Below are 17,543 nucleotides of genomic sequence, written 5' to 3'. Positions count from 1 at the left end.
GTGTCCTGACTTCACTTGGACAGTGCACACCAGCCCCAGCAAGGCAGAGCAACATGTACAGAAATAGTCTGTCTTGTTGTGTTCTGTTTTTTCACCCAGTGGAGCAGGCAGTCCCCAGAGTGCTATTAAGTGCAGTCTGGCTCTCAGGTTTTCCTCCTGGCCAGAGGTTTCTTTATATCAAACAGATATTGTTTTTCCCTTTACCAAGTGCATGCAAGGTTTGCACTAGACAACCCCGCAATCTTTCTTGCACTTTATGTTGCATCTTTGTTTTTCAGTTTGATGCTCTTTGGCATAGTGCTTTCAGCTGTACCATGCGCTTCCCCCAGACCACTTGAATGGGAGAGCTCTGCCTGCGCAGGAGCATCCTGAATCCCACCTTTGCAAGAAGATCATGGGGGCACATCAGATGAGGAAGCGGAGCCTGGCTCCATGTTAGGAGAATAACGGTTGGAGAGGGAAGGGGACAAAGGATACAGATGTGTCAGACAGATTCCCACTTTGCATTAGGCTAAGCAGGGCGACAAATCCCCTCCTCCTCACCCGAGGCAAGGACTGCAGATCCAAAGTGAGAGCTAGGAGACAGCCAGGCATGTTGTCGGTGTGGGGGATGAAAACTCGTAAGAGGATACACATTCCCACACAGGCTTTAATGCACATGACCTAACCTGGGCAGAGGGGATGGAGGGGAGCCAAGGAAAGCAGGCCATGTGCCACAGAAAAGGTCTTCTCCCTCTTGCCACCAGGCAGTAAAAGGTTGAGGCTGGACCAAACACACTGAGGGGTTGTGGGGCAGGAGGGGTGAGCACAGTTGGGGCAACAGGGGTGACTTGGGTATATTGCAGGGACCACATTCAAGAAGGAAAGGAAGCAGACTGGGAATTGCTGGGGGGGAGGAAGAATCGGAGAGAGGAGTCAAGTTTTAGGACCAGAGAGAGGCACAGAGATTAGCAGCCATGGACCAGTGACTGGGTTCCCTGCCAGGATAGCTGTGAATGATGCTGGGAGCAGCTTTTCCCCCAGGAGCCATGGCACAGGGAGTCTCAGCCTGGATCCCCTGTCCTCTTGCATCTGTACAGGCAGGAGATGCTTCCTGCTGGCCTTGCACAGGCTTGAAGTGCTAGCACCAACCCAATGCAGAAGCAGGTCCTCATCCACTAGAGGTGCCCTCAGTGGTCACTCTTGAGGAACCAAGGACTCAGCTCAACGCCTCACGGCTGCTCTGGTTATCAGAGTAGCTGCAGACCAAAGTAGACCTGCCAGATGCATCACTTTGACAGGGACAAGCCATCACATGTCCCAGTTACCCTGCTTCCCAGTGCATGGGTAGGGTAGACACATGGCAGCACCTGCAGGACTGAGGGCAAAGGGGGGAGGTGGAAGGATTAGAGTCCAAACAGCATAAACTGAGAAGAAGCTGCATCACAGCCTGTGCTGATCCGTAACTTCACATCAGGGATGTCCCTGGGACGTGTCAGGAAACAGGTGTCAGCATCTCCAAGCCAGAGCACCCACAGCAGGGATCCCATGGTCCCAGCCAGCAGCTAAGGTGGCCTACAAAATGCAACACCCTTTGCAGGAATGACTCCAAGGTCCCTGCCAGGAAGGACCCTGAGCTATTTTTCTGCTCAGTGCCATTACCAAGAGGACAGTGGGATAGCTAGAAATATCAACCCATCCAGGCTGGAGGTAACATGCAGCTTGAAGGGCACCCTAAGGATTAGCATCAAGTCTAGTTTTCCCCACCTCCCTGCACCTGGTCCCAGAAGCACTTCTACAGCAACCAGTGTAGTTGGACAATTATTTTAGCCTTTGCGTTAGTAAAGACAGCCAGAAGGGCCTCCCTCCTCCTTTCCAGACATGCACCTGTATTTCTCACCTCCTTTTGTCCCTGGTGATGTCCACTGACTGCCCAAACGCACCTGGCTGAGGGGAATTACTGCTCACACTGGCATCGGCAGCCCCAGGGACCATTTAGCTTGGCCTTCTTTCCATGAGAGGATCTGCCACCCCTGTGGCAATTAGGGAAGGAAAATACAGCACTGCCCAACAGCTATCAGCTACCAAACCGGCTACCCCTGCCTCTCTCTGCTGCGTGGAAAGGTGTCTCTTTGGAATAACTCCTGGGGAAAAATGCCACTGGAGCAGGAGCATTAGCAGGGGAGGAGCTCCTTACTAGTGTGTCCAGCACAACTGAACTCATCAGGGTCAGCAAAAGATAGCCATAGGAAGGTTTTTCACCTTACCACTGATAATTTGCTAACTTTCTTGCAATTCCCTAGAGCAGTGATCCCTCAGAAGGAACAAAGATGTTTTCAAATTTAAGCTTCTTCATATTCCAATGCAAACAGCTGAATCTCTGCAAACATTTGTTTTGTGCATGGCATTTTTAAAATAGTACACAACCCATGTGGAAGCTGAGTCTCTTACTCAACACGCAGAGCAGAAGAGTGAAACGACTCATGGTGCCTTGATGGGGCCAGTATTCAGACAGGATTTGGGCAGCCAGCTCTTGAAACCTGGCTACTCCATCTAAAGCAAGTCCAAGGCACAAAATCTACTTAGGCAAAATTTCCAGCCAGAAACAGAGGGCACACCTGGGGATATCCAAATGCGTGATAGACTTGGACAGGATGATGGCAGAAACCTGGGCATTGCCAGCCATGCTGGGCAATCACAGCTCACCGGGCAGCCTGAGGTGAGGGAAAAACAGCGTCAGTTAAGCRTTGAGGTGCTCCAGGGGCTCCAAAAATAGTGCTGCTGTGCTTCTCTGTGGGAGACACTTCATATGGCAGCAACAGCCACCTCACAACCCAGTCACTGGCATCTGCAAAAACAGAATGGCGAGGTGGAGAGACTACATGAGCGGTGGAGAAGATATAGGGTTTCCCAGACACAGCAAACTCAAGTGCCAAGCTAGCCTCTTTTCAGAAAGAGTGTGTAGAAAGTCAGCGTGGGATATGACATGCACTAAAGCTTCTTTCCCTATTTTTTCTGAGTAATAGGTAGCTGCAAAAGGTGACATCAAAAGTTTGCCCCAATATTCAGAGCTGTTACTCAGAGTGAATGCAAATGAAAAATATTAAAAAATGAGAAGGTATTTTTTCAATTCATACTTCATAATTTTTCAACAGACTTAAAACGGAAGCTTCATTTTATTCTTTCAGTTGTGTGTGTTTCCCTGAAAAGACAAAAAGTCTTACTTGATACTTAAACAGTCCATGTTGGATACTTAAATTTCACACGTGAGGATGCTTGCCTGTATATCCTTCCCTGCCCAACAGATAGTCTCAACTTAGTGAAGCCACTAACTCCGCATGAGATCCTTCTGTAGAGCTAACAATTTTCCTTTGATTTTTCTTTTACTCTTGGAAGACCACTCCTGCCCAACACTGCACATGTGCAAACATGTACAGACAAACATTTGCTTTTCCCTTCTCCCCCGCACTAGCATCTTCTACCCATATGGGACAGATAATCCCTTTTCATATCAGCTCATCTTCTTCTTTCAACACAATTTCCTTGACATTCCCAAATTACAACCAAATGGGGGAATGGAGGAACGAGCCTGAAATCAATTTCAGATCACTCAAAAGAAACAGATTTATAGCAAAGATAAATCAACAAAACCTTTGAGGGTAAATCCCTGAATTCTTGCTTCAGTCCCTGACATATTTAGTACCTGTTGATAGAGGCTAAGACAGCATGCGGTCGCGGAGGAGAGGGGCTGGGAAGGACTGGAGGAGGTCACCTCCCCTTGCGGCAGGACGCGCATCCCAAGCAGGGTGAGGACGGCGATTCGGCTCTGAGTGCCTGCTGTGACAGATAAGACACTTAACCTCTGCATCCCGGAGCGTCCCTGCTTATAGACAGGGAATAACGATGCCTGCCTCACACAAATCGGGTGAGACGAAGGTCCAGCCCCCCAGCTGCAGGGGGTTTAAGCAGATGTCAGTAATAGTGCGCTCGTTGTCCCGGTTGCATCTTTAGCCCCACGTATTTAGCAAGAGCTTGGAGATCCTAGTCTGCACGCTGAGCACTGGTTTAAAGCATAAGAGATGCTATGTAGTGTTTCAGATGTTACATAGCAGTTGCTCAGAAGGTAGCTCAGTTTCCCAAACAGTAAGAAACAGCACAGTCAACAAATAAACCACATTAACCTTAAACCCAAAGCAAGTCCCAGGCAGGCAGGAGCAAAACGAAGTGACCGCACATGCTAATGCTGCAGCACAGATAGGGGAGATGACTTTGCCAAGTCAAGAGGTTTCGAGATTAATGTGGGAAGTCAAGGCCAGAGGTTGCCACGAGGTCAGGCTCTGCCCTTCCAGTGTGCCCACATTGTGGCGAGCGCTGAGAGCCAGGAAGCGCACCGCAGATTTCACCATTACTTTGAATACTCACTTAAGCAGGAAGAAAAAAAATTGTTCACAGATAAGAAGGGGCCCGATCGCATCTGCCGAGACTACTGGCAAAATGCCTACTCGTGTCAATAGGAGCAGGCTGGTTTAAAACTGGTAAAAAGGAAAACACATATTTCAAGCTTCTATTTTTAACATTTTTTTTCCCTTCTAGAAACATTAAAGGCTCTTCACTTAACCAAAACTGAAGTTCAGATATTTTGTGGAATCAATATCTAATGAAAAAAAACTTATGTTAATATATGCTTACATCAAAGATCCTGCTTTTAATTAATTTACTATGGAAAAATTAACAAATTACAGTCCTAAGTACTGCAGCATATTGCCAATTTTGTTCATCTCTCTTTCAAGAGATTTCATTTGGCTTTGAAATCAGCAGGACTACTTCAGGAATGAGGCACTTTCCAGCATGGGGAAGGGTAACAAAACCTGGTCCTTTGTTTCTAATTTAACTGCCTGGTATAATTTGTCCCTGTGTTGCAACATGTTCAGCGGCTCCATTAGAAGGTATCACAGAGCGCATGCTAACGGATCCCTCCTGACTTTGCAGGTGAATTCTTTCCTCACGTGCAGTGAAGATGCTATGTTCCCATTTAAATCATGAGCCTTATGTGCAGGGCAGAGAAGATGGACTAGTACTGATACGAAAGAAGGGTCTTTTCTCATTTTAGAAAAGAGAGCCTGTGTTTCAGTGACCCCTGTGTACTTGTAGGCTGATATTTCTAGATATTTTTCATTTTGGGAGGTATATACAGGACTTTGATGAATGCACAAAAGTCCATGTGCTCGTGTTGTCAGTACATCTGTATGTGAAAAATGCAACACAACTAAATCCCTGCTAAAGTGGCTTTACTTGTGGAAATATGGATAGACAACAGCAACCACCCTCTAAAGCTGCTCCCCTAGTCGAACTGGGGACTAACACAGCGGCAGCGGTCAGGCTGCTGGACACAGCACATAGCTCTCAGTTTATCACACGCTCTCATTAGCTAATGCCTCGTGAGCAGGTGCCCTTCGCAATGTCATGTGCATCAAACGCGCTTTCCATCCGTTCTCCTTTGCCTGCCAAACAGGTGTGAGCAGCGACATTGGCATCCAAGGCGTAGGATGGCCAAGTATTCCCTGCTGTGGCCTCCCGGAGTTACAGGCTGTGCCTTGCATAAGTGCCGGGGAGGGCATGGAGACTTCGCATAGGCTGAATTCTGAAACAGCTAACCCTTAAATGCAAACCCGGTAATTAGCACTGAGCTCACGGGAGTTTTGGTTCATATGGCCTCCACGCGGCACCCTGGCCCCCGGATGCACACACCTTGTGTCCTCAGCGCCTCCAGCAGCCTAGTGCAAGCCACGAGCGGCCAGGGGGCAAAGAGATTTTGCTTGGCGTTATGACTCAACCTCTGCAATACCTTTCTGTTAGTAGCTGAACCTGGGTGTAAAACCGTTTATCATGTTATTGCTGAACAAGCACTTTGCACAAAGCTGCCTTGGAGAGGGAGCAATGTAACGGGGCTGCTGGTGCTGCTGATTAGATTGAAGACTTGCAGCTCGATCCTTCATCTCTGCACTGCCAGAGGCATGGAGATTTAGCTCTCAATATTAATTTCCCGGTTCCTAAAAGCTTCAGGTTCACATCTGGCTATAATCTATGTTACAGAGGCCCAGTCATGATCTCCACTCTGACTACCTCAGAGGCTATGCTAGTATCTATGCACCACAGAGACTAGTACCAGGACATAGGTGCTGCCTGGAGGTGTGGCATGTGTACAGTGTGCCTGATGGCATGCAGAGACAGCTTTTCAGTCATTTGAATCATTAAACGATGGGCAAGCCCAGCCCTGTCATACCTCTACATTGAATGATTTCATTAGGTCTCGTTTTCCCTTTCAAAGCTCTAGGAAGTCTCAAAGCATCCCGTGTGTCAGTGGAAGCCCCCAGCCATTGCAACAATATCACGACTAATGAGATCAAAGATAAGGTTGTTATCTCATCTGCCCTGCTAAAAGCTGCCAGCAACCAGCAGGACGAGGAAACTTCCGAATTTTGACTCATACCAATTCCTTGCCTGATAGACGCAACATCCAAGCTAGCAAARAAGATGGGGGAAGAGGCAAGCAAATAATTCCTACATCTGAGCAGAATTTAAAAAATTGAAAGTAGCATCTATTCATTTCCTCCAATCCATTTCAAAGGACTTGCAAGGCTCCAGTTACCATTGTGTGGCTGGTAATTCTGTGTCACAACTAATTACTGCCTAATAGCCGTTGTGGGGACAAAGTCCCCAGTTTAAAAGAGAAGTCTATTTCGCCTCGCATTCAAGCCTAATCTGACCCTGAATAGTGGAGATTACATGAGGTAATACAGCAGTTATTTCTACCTGCTGTAGTTCATAAGCTCCATCTCCAGCTGAGGCAAACCCCCCCCCTTCCCCTTTACAAAGATTATTTGTCATTAAAATGCTCAGTAGTTTTTTTTGTTTTTTTTAATCTGGATGTTGCCTACACTTTCAGAAAGGTTTTTGAAGGAAGATTAGCAGGATTAGGAAAGGTTCACATATGTTCAGCTTCACTATTGGTATTCAAGACATCACAACTCCACCACCACCCAGGAAGCCCAAGAAAACCGAGAGCCGAGACAGAGAGACAGAAAGAAAGAGGCCTCCTGGCCACAGAGAGTGAAGAACGCTCCAGCAAGTAAAAAAATTGTCAAGCCAGACCCAGGGCTGTGAAGGCTGTCATGCCACAGAAATCCCTGCCTTTCATTCCAGCAAAAATACGGCTCTAATTCAGCACCTTGCAACTACGCGTGTTTTCGGTCATGCTGGCAAGCCAGCTTTGCTCTCCTGCTAATAACCCAGGCAGAAGCCCTGCAAGAGTTTTTCAGCCAAAGAGGGATATTTCCACAGGCAAGCGTAAGTCCTGAAATAGTTTGGCTGGCGTGAACACCCGCAATAAAATAACAGGAAAATGTATGCAGAGCACACGAGCGGTGTCTGACCTCAGCCTTTGCCACCTGGCAACGTCCCAGTGGGCTGCGCAGGCCAGGCGTTGAAATGTCAAACGTGTGAAATTGCCTGTGCCTATCTGGCATGTTCCCCTCATGGGCGCAAGCTCCAGGGTTTCCTGTGCCACTGGGACGAAGATGGGCGAAGATGGGCAAAGATGTGCAGGTGCCTCCCTGCATGGTGCACAGCACCTGGGAGTCCTGCATGTCAGCCCTCCACATCCCTGGCCCTTTTTCTCATGTTGTGAGAGAGCCACAGAGTGGACACAAAAGYACTTTACTCCATCTTGCAGGCCACTTGCCAAGAAGTAGTGGAACAAGAGTAAGGCCATAAGGAGCTGCCTGCTCCCTGGGGACATTTAACCTGAACAAGGTCACAGTTCCCTTCATCAGGAGACCACAAGTATGTTTCCCATTCCCAGGCAACACTAGAAAGCATTTAGACTTATTTTGGGGCCAGACTCTTTTCAGTGGTGCCCAGCGACAGGACGTGAGGCAACGACCACAAACTGAAACACAGGAAGTTCCATCTGAACATGAGGAAAAACTTCTTCACTGCGAGGGTGACACAGCACTGGAGCAGGTTGCCCAGAGAGGTTGTGGAGTCTCCTTCTCTGGAGATATTCAAAACCCGCCTGGACACAATCCTGTGTAACGTGCTCTAGGTGACCCTGCTTGAGCAGGGGGGTTGGACTAGATGATCTCCAACCTCAACCATTCTGTGATTTTGTATGATTTTGTGACTTATTCAGTGTTATGATGGGGAAAAAGGGGATTGGAAATAAGAGGAGGAAGCCATGGGGGCAACCAGTAGAGACCACATCCTTGCTGGTGGAAATCAAAATTACATTCCCATACCTTTCCTCTTCTGAGAAAATAGGATTTTTCTGGATTTAGGTCTATTGGTACAAGTGAACACCTGTCCATCCAAAACACAGGGAGATCTTTCTTCAGATTAATATTTGTTTTCCTTGTAAAGAGCTAAGCAAGCTCTAAATCCATATAATTCATGCTCTGAGTATAAGGACCTTTCTAAAGCCTGAAGCACAGCTTACTTAGCGTGAACTTTCTGTCTTCTCTCTTTCTAGGCACCACTGTTGCCCTTGTTCTGTCTTTTTTGCCTCTCAGAGCATCTTGTCTTTAGTCTTTCCTGGCGTCTTTGTTTTCCTGCAGCCCAACTTTCTACTATCTGCCAGTCTTTCACAACGTCTGCTGGTTTGCTTAAACTCTTTGTCATTCACCCAGATGGGGTTTTGAGTGCTTTTCATGGACACCAGGGCTGCAGCTGGAGGAAAGCTCAGGAGGGATTCTGGCATGAGAGCTTCATGCTATTCCCACTCCCCGTCTCCAGTGGCTTCAGGGGGACCTGAGAGCCCAGGGTATGCAGTGCTGGACCAAACTCAGCAGCACCCACATCCAGACTCAAGCCCATGGTTCTTGCACTCCTGATTTTGCCTCCCATTGGTTTTCAGCCTCAGCTTCCTTATGAAACAAAAGCTACACAACCGTGCTGCGTATCCATCCCTTTCTCTCTGACGCTCACCCAAACAACTCTTGAACCTGGGTACTGKTTTCAGCCCCTCTTGCTTTGGAGGTAGAGGTCTCAGGGAGATGGGGCGAGGGGTCCTACAACTTTTCTGAGGGTGTTGGCGAGAACCACCTGAGCAAGTGCTCCCATTTTGGGGAAGGCAGAGAGGCCTCAGCTCCGTGTCTGCTCCCCAAGACAGCAGGGAGCAATCATTGCTTCAATCCTTTCTGTCACTCCCCACCCCAGAAATATATATTGTCCATGTCGTCTTCCTCTTTCCAGTCTGTTCCCTCCCCAATCCCCCTCCTTTTCGATCTTCTCCCTTCGCCTAGGGAGCCGCCCCGGTTTCTCGGCCGGGACCTGCGAGCCCGCCCCACCAGCTGCAGGGAAGGGCAGGAAAGGGGGCAGGGGAAGGCGCACCTCCGCACAGGGCGCCCGCGGCAGCTAACATGAGAGGCGGCYGCGCAAGGCAGAGCCGCAGCTGCTCGGGGGCGGGGGGGTGGCAGAGAAACCCTGCCAGCTCCTCGGAGAGCCTTACCCTCTGAGGTGGGTTTGGGGAGTGCAAAGCACCTCACTTGCATCGTGTCAGGGGAATGATGGGGCGGGGGGGGGGGGTCATGTGGAGCTGTTAAAACGAGCAACATTATTTAAGGCATTTATATCTGCACTTGCGAACATCTTCTTCAAGTGGTTCCAAGGGAACATGTGCTTTAAATCTCCCAGTGCAAACGCTCTGCTTCGAGACAGCGCACCCCTGCGCACATGTGAGCGGGTAGGGGCCTCTGCTCCGGCCAGACGGGCAAAGCTCCCCGCGCAAATCGGTGGAAGGAGAAATGGTGTGAAGAACCCGAGGTAATAAATTCAGCATGTTATACGAAAGATCAAAACTCCTGCCAGCACGTTACCGAAAGCAAGGAATCTTTATTCTTTTTCTTCCAGCAAATACACAAAATCTCTGCCAACTGATGAACACCTTTCTGTAGCCCAGCAGATTGTGGAGGGACTGCACAGCACGGGGTGGGAAGGCAAGTGATTTCTGCAAAATGCTGTTGCCCATGAGTCTACAAAAATGTTTCCTCAAAGTTTTCAGGAGGGAGTTGGGAATTAAAAACGGCCTCACTGGCCCATCAGCTTCTGTGAACAGCAAATTCTTGTTGTATGGTTTGTATTTCAGGACTGAGAGAGGGAGAGACCACAGAAAATTCAGATTCAGAGCCTCCAAACTTGCATTTTTATATAACCCACCTGTATCTTTTGCATTTGAGTCAATATTAAAAATCCTGAGTTACACAGCATTTGCACAGCATTTAACTTTGTGGGTGAGGCCTTGGTTTTTTTTCTTTCCTGGTGCTATACAGAATTTAACTTTCTCAGGCAAATGAACAGAAGCTCCCTCTCTGCCATGTTTGCCGAATGTGTTGATTCAGAATTTTATTTAAAACAGAGAGTATATGGCAACTTCTATAAAATGGGCCTTCGTTTTTTGGAAAAGGGAATCAAACTTCTAATATAGCTTCACTTAATCCCCTTGCAGTCCCCACAAATCAGAACATTCTTRCTCCTTTGTGGTCAACCAGAGTTTTGCCATGGACAAGACCTTGGGTCCTCCTGCAAAACCTAGTATTAATGCCAGGTTGAATGAAGGAAAAAAGCACATGCAAAACTCACACCATTCACTCATTTCAGGATCTTGCCTGCGTTTATACAGCTACAGCTCAAACGCACACAAAAGTTGCTGCGCTATAAGCTAAAGGCGGTGAGAAACCCCATACGACTGTGTTTGTCCGTTGCAAACAATTTTCCTTCTTTTTCTTAAAAGGGAAAAATACAAAAGGAAAAAGGGGGAAAGAAGAAGAGACAGAAACTTTGAGTAACTGTGCCGCTCGAACATTTCCCGTGGGTGTCCGTGGTGGCGCAAGGCCAGGCCCTGCAGCCCACCTCGGCTCCCCGCAGAGCGGGAGCATGTGTGCATATTCATGAGAGGGAGGTGGCCTTGCCTGCGCGGTGAGAAGCGCGTCCACCGAGGCGCACGAAAAGAGCAGCTATTTTCTTTTTCTTATGACAGGAGCAGCGTCCCTCCACCGCAGCAGCATTTTAATGCCCGACGGGGAAGCAAGCGTCACCTTTATAGGGAGTCGCACGCCAGGGTGAGCAGCGCCGCTTTTCAAAGGGCTTCGCAGGAGGCAGCACCTCTTTCTGGTCTGAAAACTCAATGGCAAATCCCCATCCAACTACCTTGGTGGTGCCACTGATGCAAGCCAGCGGGAGCAGTTGTGGGGCAAATTCCCCAATGACCTCACCAAGCCGCTGCAGGTTTCCCTCTTTTTACCAAGGGGTATTTCGTGTTACAAGGGCATGGCTCCGCACTTTGCTGCCGGAGGTGGGATGCCCCACACCAGCAATGGGTGCAATCACCACTCCCTGAAGGTGCCAAAGTACGAAATAAAAACAAACGCACTGCCTTCCTGTGCTGCGTCTAGCCCCCTGGGAGCAACCCCCCCAATCCTGGCGAAAAGTCTCAGCGATAGAGTTCACACACATAAATAAATAGTTAAAAAGTGCCTGGGTAGCCAGTTAGTTCAGCAAAGTTGCAAAGAACCTATGAGAGACATATGGTTACAGCACTCTATGAAAAAATGTAATTGCTATCTTCAGGTGGCCGCACACCCTACCCTTAAAGTCCTGAACTGTTTATGTGACATTTCAATAAATAATGCAGAGATTTGACAACATTTCCATATTCCTCCTTTAATGTCTGAATGTCTCTGACTTAATCCAAGTTCCTTGGCATTTATTACTGTTTGTTACACTAACAAGTGAGATTATGAGAATTCTAATGAAGGCTTCCAGTGAAAAACTCTGTGATTAAAATGCCATAATAACAGTTGCATGCATTTATGTGCCTGATTATCATAATCTATTTAGCACAAGTAAACATACAAACAGAAGGAGAAAAGCAAGCACACTGACACTTCAACTAAAGGAGAATTTAAAATGAGGGAGAAACAATGTAAATATGTAAATGTCTCTGTGTATTCTTTTTTATCTTTTTTTCTCATTCTTGCTTTTTTTTCCCTGTTTGCTAATGAGACATCTATGGTTCATCACATGTGGTCCCTCTTTGCTTGGCCGAGGTGCGTTTTTGGGCCATCTGCTGGGGCCACTATCCTAAACAATGCCACCCAGAAAGCAAGGGAGATATTTGCAGCAACCTTTGACATCATGGACTACAAGAGATGGTGTCGTACAGACTCCCCTCTTTGACATGTTCATTCTGAACGCTTAGTTCAGCTGTTACTCCATTAATGCAAGTTCCAGGACGACATGGGCAGGCTACGGCCCCCCAAAACTCCCAGCAAATTAAAGAGAGATCTTGCCAATTTTCTAGTGTAGACTTTTGCTACCAAGGTATTCTTCTTCTTTTTTTTTTTAATCATTAGCGAACAGCTTGACTGAGAACTTCCCGATCCCAACAGTCAAGTTGTTTCAGTAACTTTACAAATGAAATGGCCACAGTGAGCAAGACACTCAGCATTATTCAGGCAGTTGTTGCTACTATATGAAAGGCTGCTATATGTTGAAACAGCCACACAACCCATTCTGAAAAGCACAGACACCTTGGTATGGGGATTATTTCCATTAAGACCAAAAAGTAACAAAATACTCAGTGAGACAGACATATTAAACTAATAGCATAGTCCTTATCAGGATTTTAAAAGCAGTTTTTTCTTGAGTATGGGGGGCAATTTGAAGATGTTCTTGGGACAGGACAAAGGAATAATCTGAGAAAAATTTTGATTCCAGTGAGTGTTCAAATAGGAAGCAAAATATGCCCACAGTTTTCCTGTTCCATTAATTGTTAAAACTCAGCCAGATCTCTCTCATTCATAAGGAGCTCTCAGCTAAAATAAAGACATCAAAATGGAAAAGATATGAAGTGTAATATGTGATGACCACATACGGACAAAAGGTGAAATGTGGGGGGGAAAAAAAAAAAGAGTCCTGAAATGCTGCCCAGGACACTCAAAATTAGAACTAATTGTCTATGCTGTATTATATGGGATTTGCCTGCAAAAATCAGATTAACAGATGATATTCTAGGCTAAATTCAGTCTTCGTGAGGACACTCCAATTTTTGCAGAGAAGACACAACCAGTCGTGCCAGGACTTTCTTTGGCCCTCTGTCTATAACATATTTATTTCCTTTTCAGCTTCAGGCTGCTGTTGCTGGGACCAGGCGATGAAGAGAACTTCAGACCAGACCCCCGGATTAAACATGGGGGTGATTTTCGAATCTGGTTGGTGCTGAAGTTTGTTGGAGCAGTGAAGCCTCCTCCAAGTGCTTGAGTGAATCATACTTCCTGTGAGCTAGGAAACTGAGCGTGGCTGGGCAAATTGTATTACATGTTGCTAACTTCAATTCTAACTCCGTTTCCTTGTCTCTGTCTGTTCAGAAGATGATTTTAACCGCTACTTTGATTTGTTTCTCTTGTGCGTTCCCACAGCTCTTCCTCTGCAAYGGCAGCTCACTTTTATAGGAATTGTGCATGAGGAAGAGCACCAAGTTCAGCAGGAGCTGAAGAAACCTTTTTTCTCTTCTGTAATAATTATATTGCCTAGACTTGACCATCTAAACAAGAGCCAAGAAAGGAGGTATTCACCTGTGTCAGAGGAAAGCGATCACGCACAACACATGGCCACCTAGCAAGGTGACATTTCTGCAGAGGTCCCACTCTTCCACAGACTAGAAATAATTCAAAATCCACACTTAAAAAGGTGTTGTACAGATATTTCTTTACTCAGTACAGGCATAAAAAGAGTGTCAGTGTGACCTCAATCCTGAAAAGAGCCTGCCCGTCGCCCCATTGCCTCCAGCAGGGCGTCCAGTGCACCTCCATGCGTCGCACCCTGCACTGCGTTTTCTAGGCATTTCTGCCTTTTTCTCCTAATTTGCCAATAGGAGATCATATCTCCAGTAAGATGTGAAATTGTTGATACCATTTAGCAACYGTTAATCAAAAAGAAATAGCTATTGCATTGTTTCATTAACTTTAGAGACCACCTTTCTTTAAGGGGATATGGTGGCGGTATGGACTTAGCAGTGCATCTTTAGAGTTTTTCCTTCAGCAATGTATTAAATGAAATGATACTGTACTTTGTAAAAAAATATAGCATCTTGCCTTAAACACAATGAACAATATTCAGATGCTTATACGTCTTACACTTGCACTGCAGAGTTAAATGGATTCCGGACTAGGGTTTTTGGATAACATTTTAAGGTCAGGGAAAGTCAGTCCCCATTAATCTCACTGATGTTCATTGTCCTGTTCAAGTAAATGGCCATATTTGAGAGGAGGGATGACTGAGCCTGAAAGACATAAGATATACAGAATTTAGCCTGGGTTTCCAATGAAACTGAGGTAGCAGTCTAATCATTTTGTCGTAGATGTCAGCAGGCTCATAAGTGACAAAGGTTTATYAAAAAAGGGTTTCTTCCTGCTAAATAAAAATAGGCAATGGCCTGTTTCCAGTATATTTTTAATCCTGAAAATATCACAAACATCAGCTCTGGTATTTCTGAGCTTTCCTTCTTGGTGACTCCTGCAAGGATTAGGAGCTTTTCCAGTCTGTGACTGAATGGAAAGACATGCTGAGTTTTTGGCAAGGAGCATTTGTCTAAAACATTGCAGTTGAACAAGTGTTAACAAAAACAAATCTAGCACTGAAAAAAAAAAAGAACCCCAACAGAATAAAAATGATTCCCCCACTCAATGGACTCAGGTCCCTTTCTCTGAGATCACAGACATCAAATATGTTAGTTTGGCAGGTGGAAGAGCATCAAAGTCCATAGGCTGGACTTCAGCTGAAAGTACAGAAGCATAGCAGAAAATGCATTTGGGGAGGGAGGAATGGTTCCAAAAAGAAAAAAAAATCACCTGGATGAGACTAAACCTGAACTTTAGAGAAGTTTCCCTGTAATCGTAATTCCCTGCCCTGAGACTCACCTCATACCTTTAACCAGTGGGCAGAGAGCGTGCATGCAACCCGCTCCTCCTCATGTCCTCCGTGTTGAGATTTGGGGTCCTGCAGTGTTCATGTGGGGGGCAACTGTGACCCCAGAGGACTCCCCAAAGGTCATGCCATCAGCTGGAAAGTTTAAAAGGCACCTCTGGAGCTGCAAGGTCTAATTCCTAGTACACAGCTCTGCTAACAGATGGGAGGCAGGCAGCACTGAAGATCAGGCCTTACAGTTTCAGAGGCATCATTAAAACTGTTTTCTGTTGCCAATCCTAACAAAGCAGCGGTCACATATAAGCTCTTCTTCCTTTGGATGCCTCAGATTCCTCGCAGGAGGATAAGGGTAGTTTCAGTGGACCTGGAAGGTATCCSTTAGGAAATGACCATGGCCACAGGGCAGGAGGGAGTATATGCAATAACAATCCCAAAAAAATAAGCTAATGACATTCCAAGTGATTTTCAACGTGAAAGCAACAGTCTGGTTTTTATTAAGTTATCACTGCATCATGTTCCCTGATTGCCTTCATTCACGCCTTAGTTGTCTACAGTCACGATTTTTAAAAAGATAATACATATTCATAGGCAATAAAGTAGGCTCTGCTCCACATTTTATTGTCAAAAGCAAGCTGGGGGTGAACGGCTCCTCTGGGAGCCCTCCGTGGCTGCCTCCCCGGGACCACGCCAACGAGAGGCAGTTTGCAATATCAAGCCCAAATGAGCCAAAGGAGTAACGTGACATTTAATCTGACATCTCGCAGCGGAGATCACCCCCCCCCTTCCTCCTTGCAGCCCCCCGCCCAGGGCAGCGGGGAAACACCACCCTGTTACCACCGCCCTCCAGCTCACCCGTGCCCGGCTGCACTCCGCGGCAGCGTCAGCCCCGCGCAAGCCCCCGCGCCGCCGGGCACAGAACCCCGGGGGCTGCAGGAAGGACGGAGGCCACTGCCAGAGGGGTGGCGGTCGCCAGAGAAATTGCTTGCTCCGTTAGAGACATAGACCTGACCCTTGGCGGCGTCGGGGGGCAGAGGGGGATTTTCTTTCTCTCTGAACCTGGGAAAGGGAAAAGGAGAAAAGGGAAAAAAGGAAAAGCAAAAAATGGGAAAAGGAGAAAAGGGCAAAAAGGAAAAGAAAAAAAGGAAAAGGGACAAGGGAAAGGAAAAAAGAAAAAAGGAAAAGGAAAAAGGAAAGGAAAACCCTGCCCACAGCTTCTCTCCACTCCCCGGGAGCCCCAGGCTGCTGCGCGGGGGGCTGGGGTGGGACCGGCTTCCCAGGGACCCAGCCCGGCCCCGGGGCAGCGGGACCCCGCTTTCGGCATCCAGCCCCCCCCGGCACGGACCCCGCCGCATCCCCCCTCCCGGGCTTGCGGTGTCCCCTCGGCTGGCGAAGCGCCGCGGCCAGGGCTGAGCCCGCAGCCCCGCCGGGGGGGGCGGCCCCCACCACGGGGTTTGGGACGCGGAGGGACCTGTCCCGTCCCAGGCTTTTAATAAGAAGAAAAATTACCGCGGCCCTCCGAGGCGGGAGGGAGGAGAGGGGCCGGCGTCTCCCTCCGCCTCGCCCCTCGGCGCGGGGCGGCCGCCCCCGCCGCCTCGCCGGGCCCGGGCCCTGCCAGGAGCCGGCGGCCGGGGGCAAGGCGCCCGCCTGCCGCCCTTAATTAGTTTTGCTCGTCGCTGCCCTGTTTTATGCACCTCTCACAATGCGCCGTATAGAGCGATCAGTCAAAAGGCAGAGGCAGGCTTCTTGCTGCCGATTCAGTACTTCCTTACGCTGAAATGCAAAGTTTGCACAGCCGCCCGGCCTCCCCCGCCCCCACCCCCGCTGCTCACCTCCAGGGCTCAGCCCCAGCCTCCCCCACGTCGGGCGGGACACCCGGCGGGGCACCCGGCGGGACACMCGGCGGGACGCGCGGCGGGACGCACGGCGGGACGCACGGCGGGGCCGGCTGTCGCTCGMACAGATTTTCCTAATTGACCTGTTACGGATCATCCCCGCAACCGTTGGGAAACACATTTCCACGCTTCACTTCTTAACGTTTTAAATACATATTTAACGGATGGTTGAGGCTGGCCGAGCCAGCTGGGAAACACACGGGTGTAAAAATAATACAACAAAAGGCGAAGGGGCCGGGGGGGCCGGGGGGGATTTACCCCGGGGGGAGGAAGCGGCAGCCCCGTGGCCGTAGCTGCCGGGGAGCGGGGACTCGCCGGGAGCCGGGCGGGATTTCCCAGCGTAGCATTTTTGGGGGTTGGCGTCTTTTTTTTCTTTCTCTCCCCTCTTCTGCTTCGGTCTCGCCGGCGGATTGCTCGGGGGGCCGCTTTTGGTTTTCACTCCGGTTGGCTGCCTGACTTCTTGCCGTCGCGGGGCGGAAAGTGCCCCGAAATTGCGGCAGCGTCCGCCGAGGGGCCGGAGGGCCGGAGGGGAGGGGGGTCCGCTGCTCCGCGGGGAAATTCCCCCGCACGAAACGGGGCGGCTAAACCCGCTTTTTTCCTCCCCGCGCCTCCTTTATGGCACTGACCGGGGAGGAAAGGGAAAACAACGACTCCGGCGGCCCGCCAGGCCGGCGGGGCAGGGGGCAGCGGGGG

The sequence above is a fragment of the Apteryx rowi genome, unplaced genomic scaffold (genome assembly GCF_003343035.1).
Source record: "Apteryx rowi isolate R43461 unplaced genomic scaffold, aptRow1 scaffold_46, whole genome shotgun sequence".
Lineage (NCBI taxonomy): Eukaryota > Metazoa > Chordata > Aves > Apterygiformes > Apterygidae > Apteryx > Apteryx rowi.
This window is presented reverse-complemented; position numbering follows the sequence as displayed.